Below are 17,972 nucleotides of genomic sequence, written 5' to 3' on the forward strand. Positions count from 1 at the left end.
TTCCTTTTAAATTTTGAGACAGAGTTTCCTTAAGTTGCAGGCTGGCCTCAAACTCATGATCTTGCTGCCTCAGCTTCCCAGAATTGTAGGTTTATAGGTGTGCATGACCATACCTGGCTTCCTTCTCCCTCTTTATCGTACAGCATCACAGAAATGGTTACCATTCTTTGGCTACGTTGGGATGAGCCTCATACCAGATGCCTTTGGTCCATGTGAAAATAGGCCCTCTGATTCCATTCTGCACAGCAGGAAGCTGAGTTTGGACTGAGTCAGTACCCTAACCCAAGGCTGCTGAGACCCATCCAGTCAGACCCTGTGCAGCCAAAACCAGTGAGACCATCCATGGCATGCCCCGCCCACCCCTTCCCTGTCCTCTCAGCACCCGCCTGAGGTGAGCCACATTCCCACCCCCACCCCAGCAGCCTAGGTACTTTCCCTGACTCAGAGCTCTCCCAGACAATTTTGTGCCCAGCCAGATTCACCTTCCTGAAACCCTTCTGTCTCTGCCCCCTTAATGACAATCTGCCAACTTTTCCCTATTTTCAACCACATCAGATTCAGCAGCCTCTACCTAGTCATCCATTTCCTCTCATAAGTGTCCCCTGTGCAGTTTTTATGAGTTTTCCACTACTCTCCGATAATGAGATATTTTTTCTTCTTCTAAAAATACTATTCCTTGCTTTTTCCATGTCTTTATGACTTCCCATTATCCAAAATGCCCTATTATCTGCCTAAATCCTGTCTATTGGATTCAGCCTAGAAATACTAATTTAGGAAACCTCCTCTAAACTTTTTGTTTTGTTTTGTTTTTTGTTTGTTTGTACCAGGAATGGAACTCGGGACCTTGCACTGGCGAGGCAGGTACTTAAGCCACTGAGCTATATCCTCTGTCCCTCCTCCTTTAAATTTTAAAAGTTGTTATCTCCTTTCTCCTGACCCCTTGATACTCTTAGTCCTAGTCCAGTTTTCCCTAGACTCCAAATCTCCATGGCACCCTCTGATGACTTTGCTTCCACTGAGACTGCAGGTTCCTTAGGACAGAGGCGTGTTTTGCCTGGAGAGGCTGAAATGTGGAGCAGGCAGAGGAATGGGGCCTCCCTGCTGCCCTGGGGTGGGTGTCTTACTGTCCTCAGGATCGCTCATGGGAGCAATCCTGGGTTTAGAGGAACAGTCTCTTACCTGAGATTCTGTTTAGCTGGTAGAGTTCATATGTTCCAAGACCTCCCAAAAAATGAGTTCTCCCTTGGCTCCCAACAACAGGGAAGTTGTGTCTTGAGTCAGAACACGTTGTTTTGGAAAAGCTGTCCAAGTGTGCACATTCCGTTCAGAATCACCTTGACATCTGCCCAGCCACTGTAACTCCAGACCTTTCCCTCCTCAGTAAGCCGAGCCTCTTCTGTTTGGTATTAGATGCTTTAATCCTGTTTGGAACAAGGTAAAGTGTAAACAAACAGAGAGAAATATTTTAAATTTTTCACAGCAGAAAATATTTCTGTAAGATGCTTGACAACAAACTGTAGTTTGAATTTTGGGAAGAACATGGCACTTCCTGGGTCAGTGGAGTCACTCTATGATGCTGGGGTTCCCTTGAACATTTAAACAGCTCATTTGAGGATTTTTTTTTTTTTTTTGTATTAGGAACCAAACTCAGGACCTCACACTTGCCAGTCAGGCTCTGTGCTGCTGAGCTACATTTGAGAGAACTGCTGGTAGCCTGAGGCTTGCACCTGCCTGTACATCAGGCTTCTAAGTATTGTGGATTTTTTTTTCACTAACATCTTCCTTTTGCCAGATGTTGGACTTTTTTGTCAGATGAAACTGTGTTATCATCATCAGAGATGAAAAAAAAAAAAGGAAAAATTCAAAATGGGTTGAATATTACATTAGAAGATACAGAGTGTGACACCGTGTACCTCAAAATCATACTGCATGCTGAAACCGTGCTTCCTCCAGCACACTGCTGACCCATCTGTGGATGATCATCTAGGGGAGTCAGTGCTTGGTATACATCCACTAGGTGGGATAGAGAAGTTTAACCCACCTTTAGGAATAACGTTGTTTTGGTGATCAAAGGCAAAGCATTCTCTACCTAAGAAGTCTGGCCAGAGTTTCAAGGTATTAGGGCTGTCCAGTTCAACTGGGGGATGAGACAGTGCCAGCTGTGGATGGAGGAATGGAACAGATACATTTGGGTGGGAGAAAAATAATGGCCCCTTCCCAATTTTATACATTTTGCTTTGTAAAAGGATGCCACTGTATCATGTCTCTTTTGAATAAGAAAGATAGCAGCTTGTATCGCAAGAATCTAAAGCTCTATGGGATCTTACTCCCACCTTGTTCTCCAAACTCATCTCTCACATTCTACTCAGGAATATGAGTCCTCATATTGACAGTCCTGCTTGACTGTCCTCAAATAGACATAGATGTCTTTGATTTTGCTTCTCTTGCTGGAAATTTCCTTCTCTCCTAGTTGGCCTAGCTGTCTCCTTGCATTCACGAAAGCTTGAACTGAGAATGCCTTCTCCCAAGAAATCTTTTCTGACCACCTCCACTCCCTAACTCTCAAAAGTGAAAAAGCTACTCTTCAGTGATTTTAGAATGTGTGTCCATGAATCTCCTACTGTCTGTTAACACTTTGCGTTGTAATCATTAATATATGTATCTCCAGCCAACTGGAACTGCCTTGATCTCTGTATCTCCTGCTGTTTATAGTACCTAGAATATTGTAGATGCCGAGGGGCCCCTTTGAAATAAGGCATAGCAAGAAGGGATATTCCACAAGGGAAAAGCAGAAGCTATAATCTGTCTCGATGAAATCCTCCAATCCCCCAATATATTCTGTTCTTTCTTCATTGTCACCCTATTCTGCTTTCATGAGGGAGCATTTGCTCCCTCATGAAAAGCATAAACCCTCTTGTCTTCAGGGAGAAATTTCATGTTTGGCTAGCCCACCTCCTAGGATTTCTTTTTAATCACAACATGTCTTGAGAGCTGTTATCTCCCCATTTAGATTATGGAAGGAGAAAAGAATGATCAAAGACACAGAGGCTAGGGAAGTTTTAGAGGCAAATTGGGGTTTTTATTTGGGAACAGAGTGGAAATGGGTACGGATGATCACAATACAGGGAAATGCTTCCAGGCACTCCTGGCCATCTTCACATGAAGACATCTTTCATATCCACATGAGATAAAATCACCATAAAGGATCATAAACCACTGTCAGGGTATTTGACAAGCCCCATAGGTAGTTGTTTTGAGCCAGTAAAAGCATCTTAATTGACCTAAATGACAACAGTTATGTTATAAATATGTAGAATTTATGACCTGAGAAGGAATAATCACATCTTCCATCAGTTAAGTCTGCATAAGAGAATCTCAAGGATTTAAGGTAGGGCTGCAAGTTGGAAAAATCTGATTAGCCTTAGCTTTATGACAGACACAGAGCTGAGTGAATCTGAGTGCTTTCAAGTTCCTGATCCCTGGGAGTTAAAGGCAGCCGCGTTTCAGAGTTGGTAAAAGCCACCCAGTCCCTCTCTACAGCTGTCATTTTATTGGCCTTGTAAAGTCTCACATTCACCGTGACAAATCCAAGACCATATACCTGCGAAGAAGAGATGTTTTAGATTATGGGGTGCAAAGGAAGCAGATGGGAGGCCTAGTGAGTGAAAGCATACATGTTTATGCCCAGTCTTCTCTGGAATGTGCAGAGTCATTGTGGAAAGCACGTATGTGCTGCTCCAGAGGGTACTTGAGGCTCCAGCGAGATGCCGTGCTCGCTCTGCTGCTTAACTAGGTGAAATGTCTGGTAGAGTGTGATGAGTTTAGTATCTAAAAACTACACATGTTTTCAAGGTAGTTGAAAACTCAAAATTTGTAAAACTTGTTTCATTTACTGAGTTATTTCGTGCTGTGTTAGTAAGCAGTATGACTACACCAGAAGCAAAAATTTTAAAGCCAATCCATGGAAAGAGATGTTTCAAAAGAAATAAATCAAAGATAGAGATTTGATGTCATGAATCAATCAGCTGATTGTCCAGGGACTCACTGATCCATCTACAGAGTGCTTTTCATAGTAAAAGAGAAACAGCCCGCCTAACCCAAATTTGCAGAGCTTCAAAGGTGAACAGTAATCTCGCAGGCAACGGAGACCTCAGGTGATTTATTTAGCACCAAAGTCTATGAAATTGGACATTTTCTTTAATGAATTTGAGCATGATGCTTCAAAGAAAGCTTTAACTGAAACCCATAGGGAGACCCATTTTCTTTGAACTCAAGAGATGAAGTTTATCCTAGATTAACCAAACTCTTTCCATTTACTCTGTTTTGTTATCTATGAAAGGTCCTGAATTTTGGAAGAAACACTGTAGTGCTTTGGCAGGTGTTACTGGAAACCATGATGTATATTACATGTAGAAACACTTTTAACTTCCAGTTGCTCCATATAGGGTGGTCACCAAGCAAAGATCCAGTTTGAATATGAAATCTTTGCATATATCCATGGGTTCTGAGGGACAGAGGGGTCCCAAGATCCATGGCTTCCAAGGTATGCATACTCCACTTATTACTTCTCAGTGAGTATGAAACAAAAGCTTCTGTTTGGGTTTTATTTTTATCATCCCTTGTTCGGTGCTTATATACCCTAAAACACTACATTTCCCAAATCCGGAACTCTGGCCTTACAATGTGGGAGAAATAGGCAGTCTGGAACTGATTATGACATTATGAAGCAGGGAGACGCAGAAATGGGAGGGGATCAGTGTACAAATGCATAAACCCTGAAGTACACAGAGCCTGGTGTGAAGGACACATCATTTTGGGTTTGGACCCTGCTTTTATGTTTCAGCCTAATACAACTTAGCATTCACTTCGTGTAGCACTTAGGGAGCTTTCGGTATTAACAGAATTCTTTTCTAAGGAAATTTCTTTGGATTCTTTCAGAATTTGTCCAGTTTCCAGGTTCCAATAGGAAAAACATGGACACGGTTTTAATAGAAAAATAGTACTCAGGTTTTTCAGTTGGCGGTCCCCTTGCTCTGGATTGGTTCTGACTGTAAGTGGAGCCGGCCAGCTCGCTGAGGAAGCAGGCGGCCTTTGTAGCCTAATTTCAGGAAAGGTAGAGATGCGAGGCACCTGGAGAGTACAACTGTGGGGAGTCCAGGCCGACTTACAGTCTGCATCTTACTGAAAAATATACCTGAGCAAAAGCTACAGTGTCTGCTGTCCAAGGCCAGCTCTCTGGCTGTCCTTCGCCTTTGTCTAAGAAGAGAAGCTGAGTCTTTCCGTCATATTGCTTCCTCATGATCAAGAGAATCAGGAAAGTGATGGTGGGAGGTGTTTGTTTGTTTCAGTTTTAACAGACTTTTATAGGAAATACATTTTTATGAAAAAATTCAAATAGTTCAAAAGTCTTAGGGCTGGGGGTATAGCTTAGTGGTAGAATGTTTGCTTCTAACACATGAGGCCCTTGGTTCAATTGTCTGTTGGACACTTTTCCCCATTAATTAATAAATGCCTACAACATCATTTGCATTATTTGCCCAGTCCTTAACTATGAACATTTAGATCTTTTTGGATTTTTAACTATTAGATTTCTGAAGCTCTTTTTGCTTCACATGTATTCATATCTCTTTAAAATAAATTCCTGAGTGGGAAGTTGTGGCCTCACAGAGGCTTCACCCCTGTGTTAGGTCTTGAGTGATACCGCCCCACCTTGTCTACCCCTAACGCCTTGGCATTACTTTGTTTTGTCTTGACAACATTACTCTAATACATACAAAACTCTCAAAATTTTTCTTCTGCACTGTAGGGTACAAAGAAACAAAAATACCCACAAGTAAATCTTTAAAATCCATTCAAGAAGAAATGGAAAATGTCCTTGCAGAAATGAACATGATGTTGAGACACTCTGATCACACTCCTCTAGCATGGCGTGGTTTCCCTCCTGACAGGACAGTCCCTTGATTCACACTTAAGAAACTGCAACATGTATGTTTTCCTTGTTTCTGTATTAGGTCAGTTTTCCTTATTTTAGGTAAGATATGGCAGGGGTAGTAAAACACTACGGCTGCTCTCACTGAAAGCTCTAAAAGGCTAACTGTCACTGATCTATGGCTTTAGTCAATGAAAGGAAACTGACCAGGTTGGAAATGGGCAGGAGGTCCTGCTTTCCGTGCTTCAGCCCTTATATAAACCAAACACAGCTCTTGGTTCATGTGCTCATTTTTTTCTGGTCCTGTGTTCTGACTCTGGGACTTCTTGGCCATTGGAAGGTCTAAGGTTTGGGGCCCTTTTATCCTTTTATTAGCGAATTCACTGATGTGTAGGCAGACAGAAAATGTTCAAGTGGCAGGCAGATAAACTTGTTAAGTCTCTGGGAGTCTTTGCTTCCTTGCTCTGGGAGTTAAAAGGCAATTAGGCTTGTAGGTCTTTCCTGGCTTGTTTATTGGCGTTTTACACATGGGTGTTGAAGGGACAGGGCCATATTAAACATTCCGATCCCCCTGGCCGGGGGGCAATGAGACCTCAGCCCAGCTCTGTAAGTCTCCTTAAGAGACAGCCTTGCCAAAAAGCTGGAGGAAAATTGTTTAAATATAGTACCTGTGCTGCCCAATGCTCATTGTTGGTGGAAAATTGCAGTCGGCCAGCTCCATGCTGTGTTCCATTTCCTGGGAAATAGTTTTATGGAAGGGCAGTTGATGAAAAAGTTCATTCCTTCTGTAATTGGTAGCTGCCTCACTCACAATGCTAGTGAAGGAAGGGACACACTGGGAATGTTTTTAGGTGAGCCCACTTGGGGAACAGTGGGTGGGGGCAGAATTCCACAGAGTGCCCTGATTTCGCTGGTTCTGTTCCTCAGCCACCCTAGTCCTGGGAAACAACTGTGAAGGAGACAGTAGGTCTTGGGTTTGGGCAGCAACTTCCCTCTCTCACCCTCTACTCCTTCATGTGGCTGTGTTAGAAGAGGGACAGGAGATTTTCATTCCCACCCCAGCATGGAAATATGTATTTTTCTGGGTCAGCAGGAGAGACTTCTACTAACAAAACTGATGCATATTTCCTCAGCCTGATATACATCAGTGATTTAAAGTGTTAGCCAAGGAATCAGGCAACCCTGAGTTTGATTTTGGGCTCTGTGTGGTTCAAATCATTCTGTGCTTCCAGCTATAAAATAGGAACAAATAGAATCTCTACCATGCTGGTTTATTGAGACACTAACGAAATAACTGGAAAAGTGCTTCCTGTAACACATAAGAAGAGCACAGTGAATATTGTCTTGTTACTATTGAAACAGTTTAACACATATATTCGTATATATGTACAAATATATCTATAAACACACAGTTGAGTGGCAGTTACACTTTTTAACAAAAGTTGGCTATTGTAATTTTACCTGGATAGCGTAGGTAAAATTTTATACAGAAATATAAAAGCCTGTGTGTATAGAGAGAAAATCCTTGCTTGTGCTGGGGACACCTAGAATGTGAGGGTTTTCAGTTTCCACAACTGACCATTGTGCTCTGCTGTCCATGGAACTCCTTTCCTGAAGGCTGCTCCTTGTCCAAAACTTTCTTTCTGAAGAGGGAGGCACCCTGCCCTAATTCTCTCAACTGAAGAAAACACAATAGATAACTGCAGCTTTATTCCCACTCTGACCTTCCAGTTCTGAAACTAATTTGCCATACGTCTTGCCAGCGTCTGTGCAGGAGCTTCCTCCAGCCCAGTGAGTAATGTGGTTCTGATTAAGGACATCCTATAAGACCCAGGAGGGTGGCCAGGGCGAGGAAACCCACCCCGGGAGTGAATTTCCATCATTCAGTCAGATGGGTGATACTGAAGACCAGAAGGTATGGAGAGTTTATCATTGGGAAAACTCCGAAAGAGAATGAAAGCAAATGGCTGACAAATTGGCTGTCTTTTATGCAAAGCTGACCAGCTCCGCCTGCCTCTTACCAGAAAGAGGATATGCAGGCCCTGGGGCCAAATGGCTCTGCAGGCAGTCAGCAGGCTTTTTGAAGTCAGCTAGCAGACCCTCTCTAACAACATGGTCTCTGCTGGACTGCCTCCTCAGAAAGGCATGAAAATTTAATTTTAACCTCAAATATCATGGTCCAAAAAGAGAATTCATTCCTCTTCTTAGTGCATGTGTGAGGGCAAACTATCTGTTATTTAGAAGGAAGGTACTTTTTTTTTTCTCCCTGCTGTTTTGGGAAGGGGTTACAAATGCTAAACGTTGCTTTCCTCTGTGGAGGCTAAGACCTTTCCCTGAGGCTCACTAGGGGTGCTCACTAGGCGGTGGCTCTGAGGAACACAGGGCCCCCTTTGCTGTCCCTGGGTTCTCAGGGCCTCTGCATCCATGGGATGAAGGACAAGAGGGCTGTGGTCAGTAGTGGCATCTGGAGAGCTAGGAGTCCCTTGACCAAATATCTAAGAGTCTGCTAATAGTTGTAACTCTAATATGATTTTCTTGTTAATCTCTGTCAAACCATGAAATCTGATATGTTACCCATGACTAAGCCGTGAAATTTGTCAACTTTGTCTGTGATTTACACAAGCTCTGTATTTTTTTTCCTAAGTCTTAACACAGAACATTGCTTCCCAGCCTGTTCCTCCCAGCAGGCCAGTGGTATCCTATGACAACAAGTAAGAACAGACCGTAGACACTTCTGGTGATGTTGCAGGGACCACTACCAGATAAGATAAGACCTGAAAATGAAAGAATTTATTTTCCTTTGAGGTGATAACTGAACATTGCAGATTTGCTTACCTATCAGTAAGTATCAAATATAAACATTTGTGCTAGTTTCATGGTCTATGTCTTTGGGCATAATAAGCTTCCTTAAAGCTGTTGATTGCGAGAACGTGAAACAAAATATGTATTTTGTAGTTGTAGGTTGTACAGTTAATCTCTCAGGTAGGGTGAGAATTTAGGCTCTAGTTTGAAACTCTTTGCTCTTGGTTATGTGAGTAAATTTGGAGAAGTCAGTTAACATTTCCTCTTTTAGTTTTTTCTTCTGAAAGTAAAGTATGACACTACCAGGACCTAATGTGTAGGTGGCTTTAAGGTACAAAAGGACATTATCTGTAAAGCTCAGAGGTGGACACATTTGTCATTTCTCCACCTGGATTTCATCATTGGTATAACAGACTATTATAGAATGCTGAATAACAAAGTTATCCCCCAAAGAAAATTAAGTTAATAGAATTGGGGGAAATATATTTTATTTTGTCAGAGGAAAAGTGAAAGGTATTTGGCAAGGCATTGCCATATTTGTAGACAGTTTCCCAAATGCAATCAAGGAGCACAGCTCAAAAGAAGAAAGAAATGCTGAAGAACGGGAATGTGGTCTGGGCTGGATGTCTTTTTTTTAAAATCCTGACCCGCCAAATATTTTTTCTTGCACTTAAGAAAAATGCCCAGATCCTCCCCAACTGTCTCCAGACCACTGCTTCATAGAATCTAGGATCAGATAATCAAATGGCTTGGAACTCAGAGTACTTTGTTAACCTTGGTCATCACGTAGCCAGTGTTTTAAAGCTGTTTTTGTTTTGTTTTGTTGTTACACAAAATCTTATCCAGTGCTCCAGAACCCTTCTGCTAGATCTGTGGGACATACTCTGTGGAAACTGTCAGTCAGGCATGTTCGTTACAGACAATGAAAGGAGAGCCCTGGAGCTTGTGGGAGCCGGCGCACCTTTCACCCTGGCTATTTCTTCTTGCTTTACTCACCTCCCCATCACTGCCCAACCTCCTCCCAGCCTACACAAACAGGAGGAGCAGGAAAGCAAGGTACAAAACTTTAAGAGCAGGCCAAATAGCTCAGCAGATTAAAGCACCTGCAAGCAGGTGCACGGGCCAGGGGTACGATCCCTAGGCCTGCCGTGCCGGCCCTGATCCAGGGGCGCGCTAAGATAGCAATTGAGACTGGGCATGGTGGCGCATGCCTGTAATCCCAGCTCTTGGGAGGCTGTAACAGGTGGATCACTATAAGTCCAATCTACTCAGTGAAACCCTGAACACCTTGTAGACCCTTCCCTAAAATACCAAAAAAAAAAAAAAAAAAAAACCTCTTCAGGATGACTTTAGTCCACTTGCCCAGCCTCTCAGACCCTTGAAGTATCACAAACACTGCTACAGAATTCATAAAACCTCTGCCTACCTCAGAAACAGTTTTCTGAAGAGAAGTACAGATAGATGAGCATGTCCACATTTTTCAATGGAGAAGGTCCATAACTTTCATCAAACTCCCCCAAAGGCTTAAGAATCCCTTCCTATAATTTGGGCCCCTAAAAGTCACACTTCCAGTTTTGAGCATGAATTGCAAGGTTAACAATTACATCCACTTGAACCTTTCAAGGCAAATGTAGCATATAATCCTGTGAGTGCCTGAGGTCTCAGCCTTGCTTGTAAAATAGCAGTTGGGCTGTGGATTCTTTAGGTTGTTTCTGCAGCCCTAATTTTTAACTTGAAATCTAACTGGGATGAGGTTCTTACCATGTGAGAACCTACGTAGTTCAAATGGTGAAATAACACTGTTTATTTATAATGGTTTAGACGAGTATTCATTTACTTGCTGAATTCTGCTTTGCTCTTGGCTTAAGGTTGCCAGATTTAACAAATATAGTTGTGTCTTTTGGGGGTAGCACAGTGGTAGAATATTTCTTAGCATTTTCAGGGCCCTGAGTTTAATCCCCAGCACCATAAAAATAAACAACTACAAAGACAGACTATCCAGTTCATATTTAAATTTCAGATAAATACAAATATTTTTAGGTAAAGGGGAAAATGGATTTGCTTTGAAGATGTGGAAATCATCTTCTTTCAAGCCCTAGAATTTTCATTGCAGTAATTGTCAGAAGTTTATTGTAAATAGCCACAGGATGATAGAAATGTTCAAAAGCTTGTTGGCGGCAGTGGTTGTAATTCTAGAAATTGCTCAAAATTATTATACTTTACACTTAAAATGGGTAAACTTGATGGAATAGAAATTATACTATAAGAAAATGTTAAAAATGAAGGGATAGCTGTGTTTCAGTTTTTATTCTGAGTTTCAGACAAATTTGAAAATATGATAAAACATACATGTACTTCTTATAATAAAGTATGTAAGTCCGTATGCCAAGTTTTGCACACTTTGTAGATTTACTGAAGTTCCTCTTTGGATGCCACCTTCTACCTTAACAAAGACTCCACAGGTATCAGGATCCTTTTCTTAATGTTGAGGGGAAGATGTATCTCTGGCCAAAGCATGAATTGCTGTTTTTGGAAGTCTTCAATTATTGACAATGAATGTGACTTCTTTGGACAGTTGCCACCCCCATGGCACTGCCTCTCCTCCTTTTTTTTTTTTTTTGCATTTTAAGGACAGGTCTGGAGGGTGTTCAGGGTCTCACTACTAGATCAGACTCGTAGTGATCTGCCTGTTTACAGCCTCCCAAGTGCTGGGATTACAGGTGTACACCACCACTCCCAGTCTCAATACCCAGGGGCAGGGCTGGCACAGCCGACCTGGGGATCACACCCCTGGCCCCTATACCTACTTGCAGGCACTTTAATCCACTGAGCTATTCAGCAGGCCCTCTCCTCCTCTTTGAACTAGTGAGACATGGCAGGACAGTACTTGTATGGAGAGCCTTGGGTTTTGCTCTTATTTTATATAACAGAAGCACATGCCTGTTTCCACCTTGACTGATGTCTTTAGTACCAAAAGGGTGTCCCATGCCAGCGTTAATGACTCAGTCAGGAGTGCCTCCATCAAAATACACACCAGCGCATGGAGAAACCTCTGCCTAAACACACGCTACTCATTCTGTGCTTTTGGTATCAGCTAAAGTGGGAAACGGATTACTTGTCTATCCCTGTTGACATATCCAGGTATTTGGAGGAACGCTTGTGGGTGGGACGAGGATCCCAGAGGGGGCAAGTTAATTCTCAGTGCTCTGAGAAAATCACTCTTTATTTACCATGGTTTGAGGTTTAGCTCCTCTAGATTTAATTACTAACTTCTAGAAAGTACAGTTGTTTATACAATTCATAAGAGTCACTTTGAGTTCTGCTAGAACCTCAAGGTAAGTTCTTTTCTATTAGTCTTTGTTCTATGTGTTAGCTCTTTGACAAAAGAAACATCAACAGACCCCCCCCCAAAAAAAAAAGAATTGAAGATGAGCTACGGCCCCTCCGAGATCCCTTTATTCTTATCTTTTCTCCAGTGAAAGGATGTCACTCCATGAGCAGTCTGACTTGACCAGAAGTAGTGGAGATGCGAGGGCAAATGGAGAATGAGGGGCCGCAAGAGTGAGGAGCTGGACCAAGCTGATGGCCAAGGGGCAGCTGCAGGAGAGCTGAGAAGCAGCATTGTGCCACCACAGAATCCCTGGGCTCCCTTACACCTCACCACCCCATGGTAATAGAACCTTTGGCCAGACAACCACAGAGCCAAAGCATGCTTGCGCCAGCGAGTCCCCACAGAGACTACTCACATACAAAACTGCACAGTGCTCAGCTCTCAGAACCTCCAGGAGTCCACCAACCTGAGACATGAGGCACAAACTTGGCATCAGGGTTCCAAATTGTTCTAGCATCCCTCAGCTGTCCCCAGCTAGCTTCCTGTGACAGGATGCATCAGTTGTCTTCATGAAGGGATCAAAGAAATTCAAATCTCTCTACCTCAGCCTTGTAGTGCAGGTGGAAATTCAGTGACTTCTAGCTTCTCATTCAAACCCATGCTGAAAATAGAACTCCTGCCAGTCCACTCTGAGTTCCTGTAGGCACTAGCGTCAAGTAAGTGCCTTTCCTTGAAAAATGTTCTAGAAACCCATCAATTTTGCAGATTTTAAATGTCTACACCCACATTTGTCCAAATAAATGAAGTGTTACTTTTTTATTTTTTAAGTAGGCAAGTTGAAGCTTTTCCTAGAGGGATCCTCTCTTCTGAGACTGGCCCCTTCATGTTTTTCACTGTACCTGAATCCAGAAAACACCATTCATATTACATTTCCATTTTTTTTTCTAAGTGTGAGAAGTCAGATACCCACTTTGGACTCACTGTATAGACAGCTGGGGTAGTTTTCGTTTCTAATATTTTCCTGTATATTCTTTTCTTCTCATTTGTCTTTAGACAAAATTATTGCCATTTGATAGCATTTTTCTTTTACTTTAGTCCTTAATAGGTCAGCAAGTCTTAGTGGTTTTGCCAGGAGTGGTGGCACACATCTGTAGACCCAGCACTAAGGAGGCTGAGGTAGGAGGTTTGCCACAAGTTTGAGGACAGCCTGGGCTACATAGTGAGTTCAAGGTTAGCTTGATCTACATGTTTCCAGAAAAGAATTCAGTGGTTTTACAGCTCTGATAGTTCCTTGGGTATTCTTAGTTTTTGTTTGTTTGTTCTAGTTAGCTGTCCTCATAGAATATTTTACATGGGCCCATCACTTTCACATTCCAAGTAGAGAAGAATAGAATACTGAAAGGAATTGTATTTTCAAAGGAGCTATAAAGAAAATCTAATTAGTACCATAAACATTCTATTAAAGCAGTTCTCAACAAAGCACGATTCTGGCCCTACCCTGGATGTTTGATGACATCCTCAGATGTTGCTAATTGCCCCATATTGAGAAAATGAGTTCTACTGGCATCTGGTGGGTAAAGGCCAGGGGTACTGTCCCAAACACAGAAAAAGATCTGGCCCCAACCTCAATAATACCAACGTTGAAACCTATCATTGAAAAAAATTCTAGTTCTTTTACTTTCTCTCAAGACCCAGGGAAAAGGCAAAGAGAAATAAAATGCTCCCTCTTGATGAATGCAAGTGTCCCGAGTCCTTACACCCTCATGAGCCCGGGAGTTATATACGAGGGGACCAGTGAACCAGGCAAAGTGCAAGGTTGAAGGAAGTCTACTCAGCCCTAGCAGCTGTCTTAACTCCAAGAAGAGAAAACTTTGATAGAAGAAGAAGACCAAAAAGTTACAAGGATGTTTAGTTTGTGATAAAAATCATTTTGCAGATGAAAGTGCTTCCTCTTGCCCATAAAATGGTATGTTCTTTAAATAACTCAAAAATTGGAGACATTTAACTGTTGCAAGCAGGAGGCAAGACTGCTACTCACAGCCACGCTCAATTAATTCCATCCTTATAATCAGGGTTGCCCAGGCTGTGGGCGATGACACCTTTCATATTTTCTCCCACATGCTTTGGGAGCCGACCCATGTTCTCAGAGCTCGTGCATCCTCTCAGCATGGAGCAGTTTGGGAGTGTGAAGGAATTCCTCCTGAACCAGTTTTTCTTCCCATATCGACCCCTTTGCTTTCGGTAAGATGGCTGCCAACCACTAGCCTTTATATCTTCTCACATCCACAGACTGTAGGGAAGAGGCCCTTTCCCAAGATTCTCCACAAAGTCTCACTGTGTCTCATTGGCTTGCATGGGATCATGTGCTCATCCCAGAAATAATGCTGGGGCTGGGGAAGTACTAGGGCAGACTGGGTTTGATTTAGGGTAGAGCATATCCCTTAGTAGTGGTATTCCATGTGACGCATAGGAGCTGCAAGTGGGACAGATGTGTTACTGCCTCAAAAGGAAAGTTGGAGGAAGAGAATAAAAATAGGGAAAATAGATGCATAGGAGGATGGACACACACACACACACACACACACACACACAATTTGCTACTAAGAAGCAGAAGACTTAGGTTCTTGTCCTAGCATTCCTAGTATTCTGCTTACCTTGAGATAACTTTGTAATTCTCTTTCTCATCTTTGTCATGGAAGTTACTGTCAAGGAAGGTAGCAGTTAGTATATTAGAAGGAGTGGGCAAACTTCTAACAGTGGTAAAAAGATTAACTTAAGGTCCTATAGTCGAGAGGAATCTAGACCAGCTGCAAACCACCCATCTAGATCATATCAACCTTTGGAAACCAGTGTCTAAATTTATCCCAATTCTCACTGTTGCAGGTCAGAATGGGAAATCTTGTGAGGTCAATGATTAAGGTAATTGACTTGAAAAAGTCTCTAGTAAATGACATAATTGGTTTTAATTACATAATTATGGCACTTAAAGTGTGGGGGTGAAAGGTTACTATTATATTTAGAAGTGAGATCCTCAAATGAAATAAGGGTGTTTAAGCCAGCGTGTCTTCACGTTTCTTTTTCTATTTTTGCCGAGGCAAGCCAGAGTAGGCTGGCCTTGGCCCTGGCAATTGGGGATGATTAGCCTGCGTGAGGCGGTGCTGGGGTTGCTCCTGGTATCATAGGAACCTTTGTGAAGAGATGGAAAGGGCTTCCGTAAAGACCTCGCTGTGATCTGAAGTTAATGAGCAGTGGGAACTCAACTGTCAGCAATTGAATCTGATTGGGCAGGGTAATTATATGATTGCCTCTGCTGTTTGCACATGTACAGGGATATTTTTATTGGAAAAAAACCTAATTGCTTACTTACTTAGTGGAGGGAAAACCTAAACAAATTTGTGTTGTCATAGGTTAAGAAGACATCCTTTCTTTGTCTCATAAATAACTGCCTGCTCTGCTTCTTAGAAGTGTTTTGTTTCTTTCTGTTCTCAGTGAGGGATGTTGTTTGTAGGACTTGAGTTATGTGCTAATATTAAAACATCAAATGGTACTTTGGACCGTGCATTTTTTGTGAGATGACCCTGTGCTTACTGCTCTTTCTTAAACTACCTTACAATGGTTTCTTTCATCACACACAGGCTGCTAGAACCCTGGACAACAACACTCAAGATGCTGGACTTTCACAAACATTTTGTTTTGTTTTTCCTCATATGAAGACCCTTGATAATATTAGCTTCATCCATGATCTGGTTTCCCTTAATTGCATAAGGCAAGCTGGAATTATTATGTCTGTGATAGCCTGTTAGACATAAAAAAACCCACCAAAGTTGAGCATAAAGTGCTCCCTCCCTCTGCAATTTATCAGGGACTCAGAGGGAAGAGAGAGCAAAATGGGAGAGCCAAAGGGAAGATGCGTTAGGGCTCTGGAGTTGGTAATGCCAAGTTGTAGTCCTGCACCTTGTCTCTTTTGAGTTCTAGCTGAGGACGGCATCTCACCCATGCTGCTGGTGGGCAGCAAACAGGCCTCTGCAGATGGGTCTATTTCAGAACCTTGTGGCTAAAGACTATTATGTGTTATTTCCTAAGTCTTTCCCCTTCCTGAGATCCTGCCAGTGATGCAGAAACATGACTGGATGGTAGACTCGTCTGTAGACAAGGCCTCTATACTGCAGTTCTCCATCCTATGGGTAATAATGGATGATGGGCTGGAGAACAAACAGATATCAACCCCTCAGAGGAGTCCAGTGCTCTTGTCTTAGGATCTGGTACATGCTGAACTACCCCAGTCTTCTCTGGCAATTTTATGGGTCCTTAGACTCACTGTTAAATGTCCCTTCTGGATGCTTCTCTAACCCCTCCTGCAATCTGGACTGGCTGCCTTTGCTTTGTACTCCACAGCACCCTCTGGGTTCCCTGATTCACTGTCCTGTAATTGCTTGCCTCATTGTCTCCAGAGTAGCCCAGAGCTCCATGAGAGCAGGGCCTCCATTTCCATTTGTCTCTGCCTTGTCTCCATCCAGAGCCTAGCATGGTGCTTGATTTGTATGTAGAGTGAATGAATGAGGAGAGGAATGCTTGCTGAGTGTCCTAGAAAACTGTGTGTGCTGCCTGGGTTTCCCTACCCTTGCTGTTAATATTGCTTTCTTGTTGCTTACCATTTTCATTGCCCTAGATGATCCAGCTCTGTCGGAGGCACATAGGCACAGCCAAATCTCATGCTGTACATTGATCACCTGTCCAACCTTTGCCTAGAGTGGGAGCCCCCAGTTCCTTCAAGAGATCCAACTTTACCTGTCTGTAAAGAAGAAGAGAGGAGGGAGACAGCAGGGAGGATCCGGTGGCAGTTTAACACCAGAGCAGGTCCAATGTTTACTTTGACCCTTTTGGAGGTGGGTAACTGCAAATGCGGTGGGGGGCTGGGCATCAGAGAGGCTCTGAAGTAATGACCTTGGAGTTTGGAGCTCACATGTACTAAGCTTTTGCTAGAGTGCAGGGTTGCTGTTTTGTATTTAATCCATTGCCAGACTGTTCCATGATTCCCTGTAGCAAAGATCAGTGATCTGCTTTTGTCATCCGCATGATCTAAGTTGTTGCATCAGTCTCCTAGTGGCTGCTCAGTGTTGTTTGTGTCTTGAAATATAAGGAGAGGAGGGTCCTTCATTGGTTGCCATTTAATAACTGTTGTATTTATTATTTGTTTGCCAAAGCCCATGTTTTTCAATACTTTCTCATTTTGCTCCTGTAGCTACCCCGGCCCCACTGAGTACCGGAGATTGAACCAAGGGGCATTCATCACTAAGTAATATCATCAGCCCATTTGATTTTTTATTTTGAAATAGGACCTTGCTAAGTTTCCCAGGTAGGCCCTAAACATGATCTTCCTGCCTCAGCCTCCTAAATAGCTGAGATTATAGACATTTGCCTCTGTGCCAGGTGATCCTATGACTTCTGATATTTTAGATTCCTCTACTGACCAGGTGAACTGTTAACCACTGATGGCAAACATTTGAGAGCTCTCAGTGGTAACAACAGCCTGCTGCAGCATGCACACCACAGGTTCGCTACCACTCTGAAATGTGACTAGACTATGAAATGCTTTGTATCTGCTGACTGGATGGGTTTACCTAGCATCACTACTACAGTCTTATGGTGCCTCTAACCAGCTTCTTCCCCAAGCAGAACATAGCCCTAGGCCTTCAGCTCCAGGTGAGAAAGACTCTTGCTGAATCCCAAAGCCCAAGGCTGCACCTGGCTCAGACCTGTCCATTACTGATTGGCCTGTAGTGATAATATTTGGATAGATAGAAGTTTGCACATAGAAACTAAAGCCTAACATGTGGCAGGACACATGCTCCTTGTGCAGCAGTCTGACCACCTGTCCTAGATCTGATTGATGTGCATCCTTCTTGTATT

The 17,972-nt window shown here is 42.8% G+C and overlaps 1 protein-coding gene across 2 annotated transcripts in view; it reads left to right on the forward strand.

Annotated features, from left to right (window-relative positions):
• Positions 1 to 17,972, forward strand: part of Erc2 (ELKS/RAB6-interacting/CAST family member 2) — a 1,093,013-nt gene that overhangs the window by 976,179 nt on the left and 98,862 nt on the right. Inside the window, exon 18 of one of the 2 annotated variants that reach the window (XR_002821190.1) lies at positions 16,732 to 16,919. The exons of the other annotated variant lie outside the window; for it this stretch is intronic. The gene's annotated coding sequence lies outside the window, so the exon portion shown is untranslated. The remainder of the gene's footprint in view (positions 1 to 16,731; positions 16,920 to 17,972) is intronic. 2 annotated transcript variants of the gene reach the window in all.

This window comes from Octodon degus, unplaced genomic scaffold (genome assembly GCF_000260255.1).
Source record: "Octodon degus isolate 3935 unplaced genomic scaffold, OctDeg1.0 scaffold00043, whole genome shotgun sequence".
In the NCBI taxonomy this organism is placed as follows: domain Eukaryota; kingdom Metazoa; phylum Chordata; class Mammalia; order Rodentia; family Octodontidae; genus Octodon; species Octodon degus.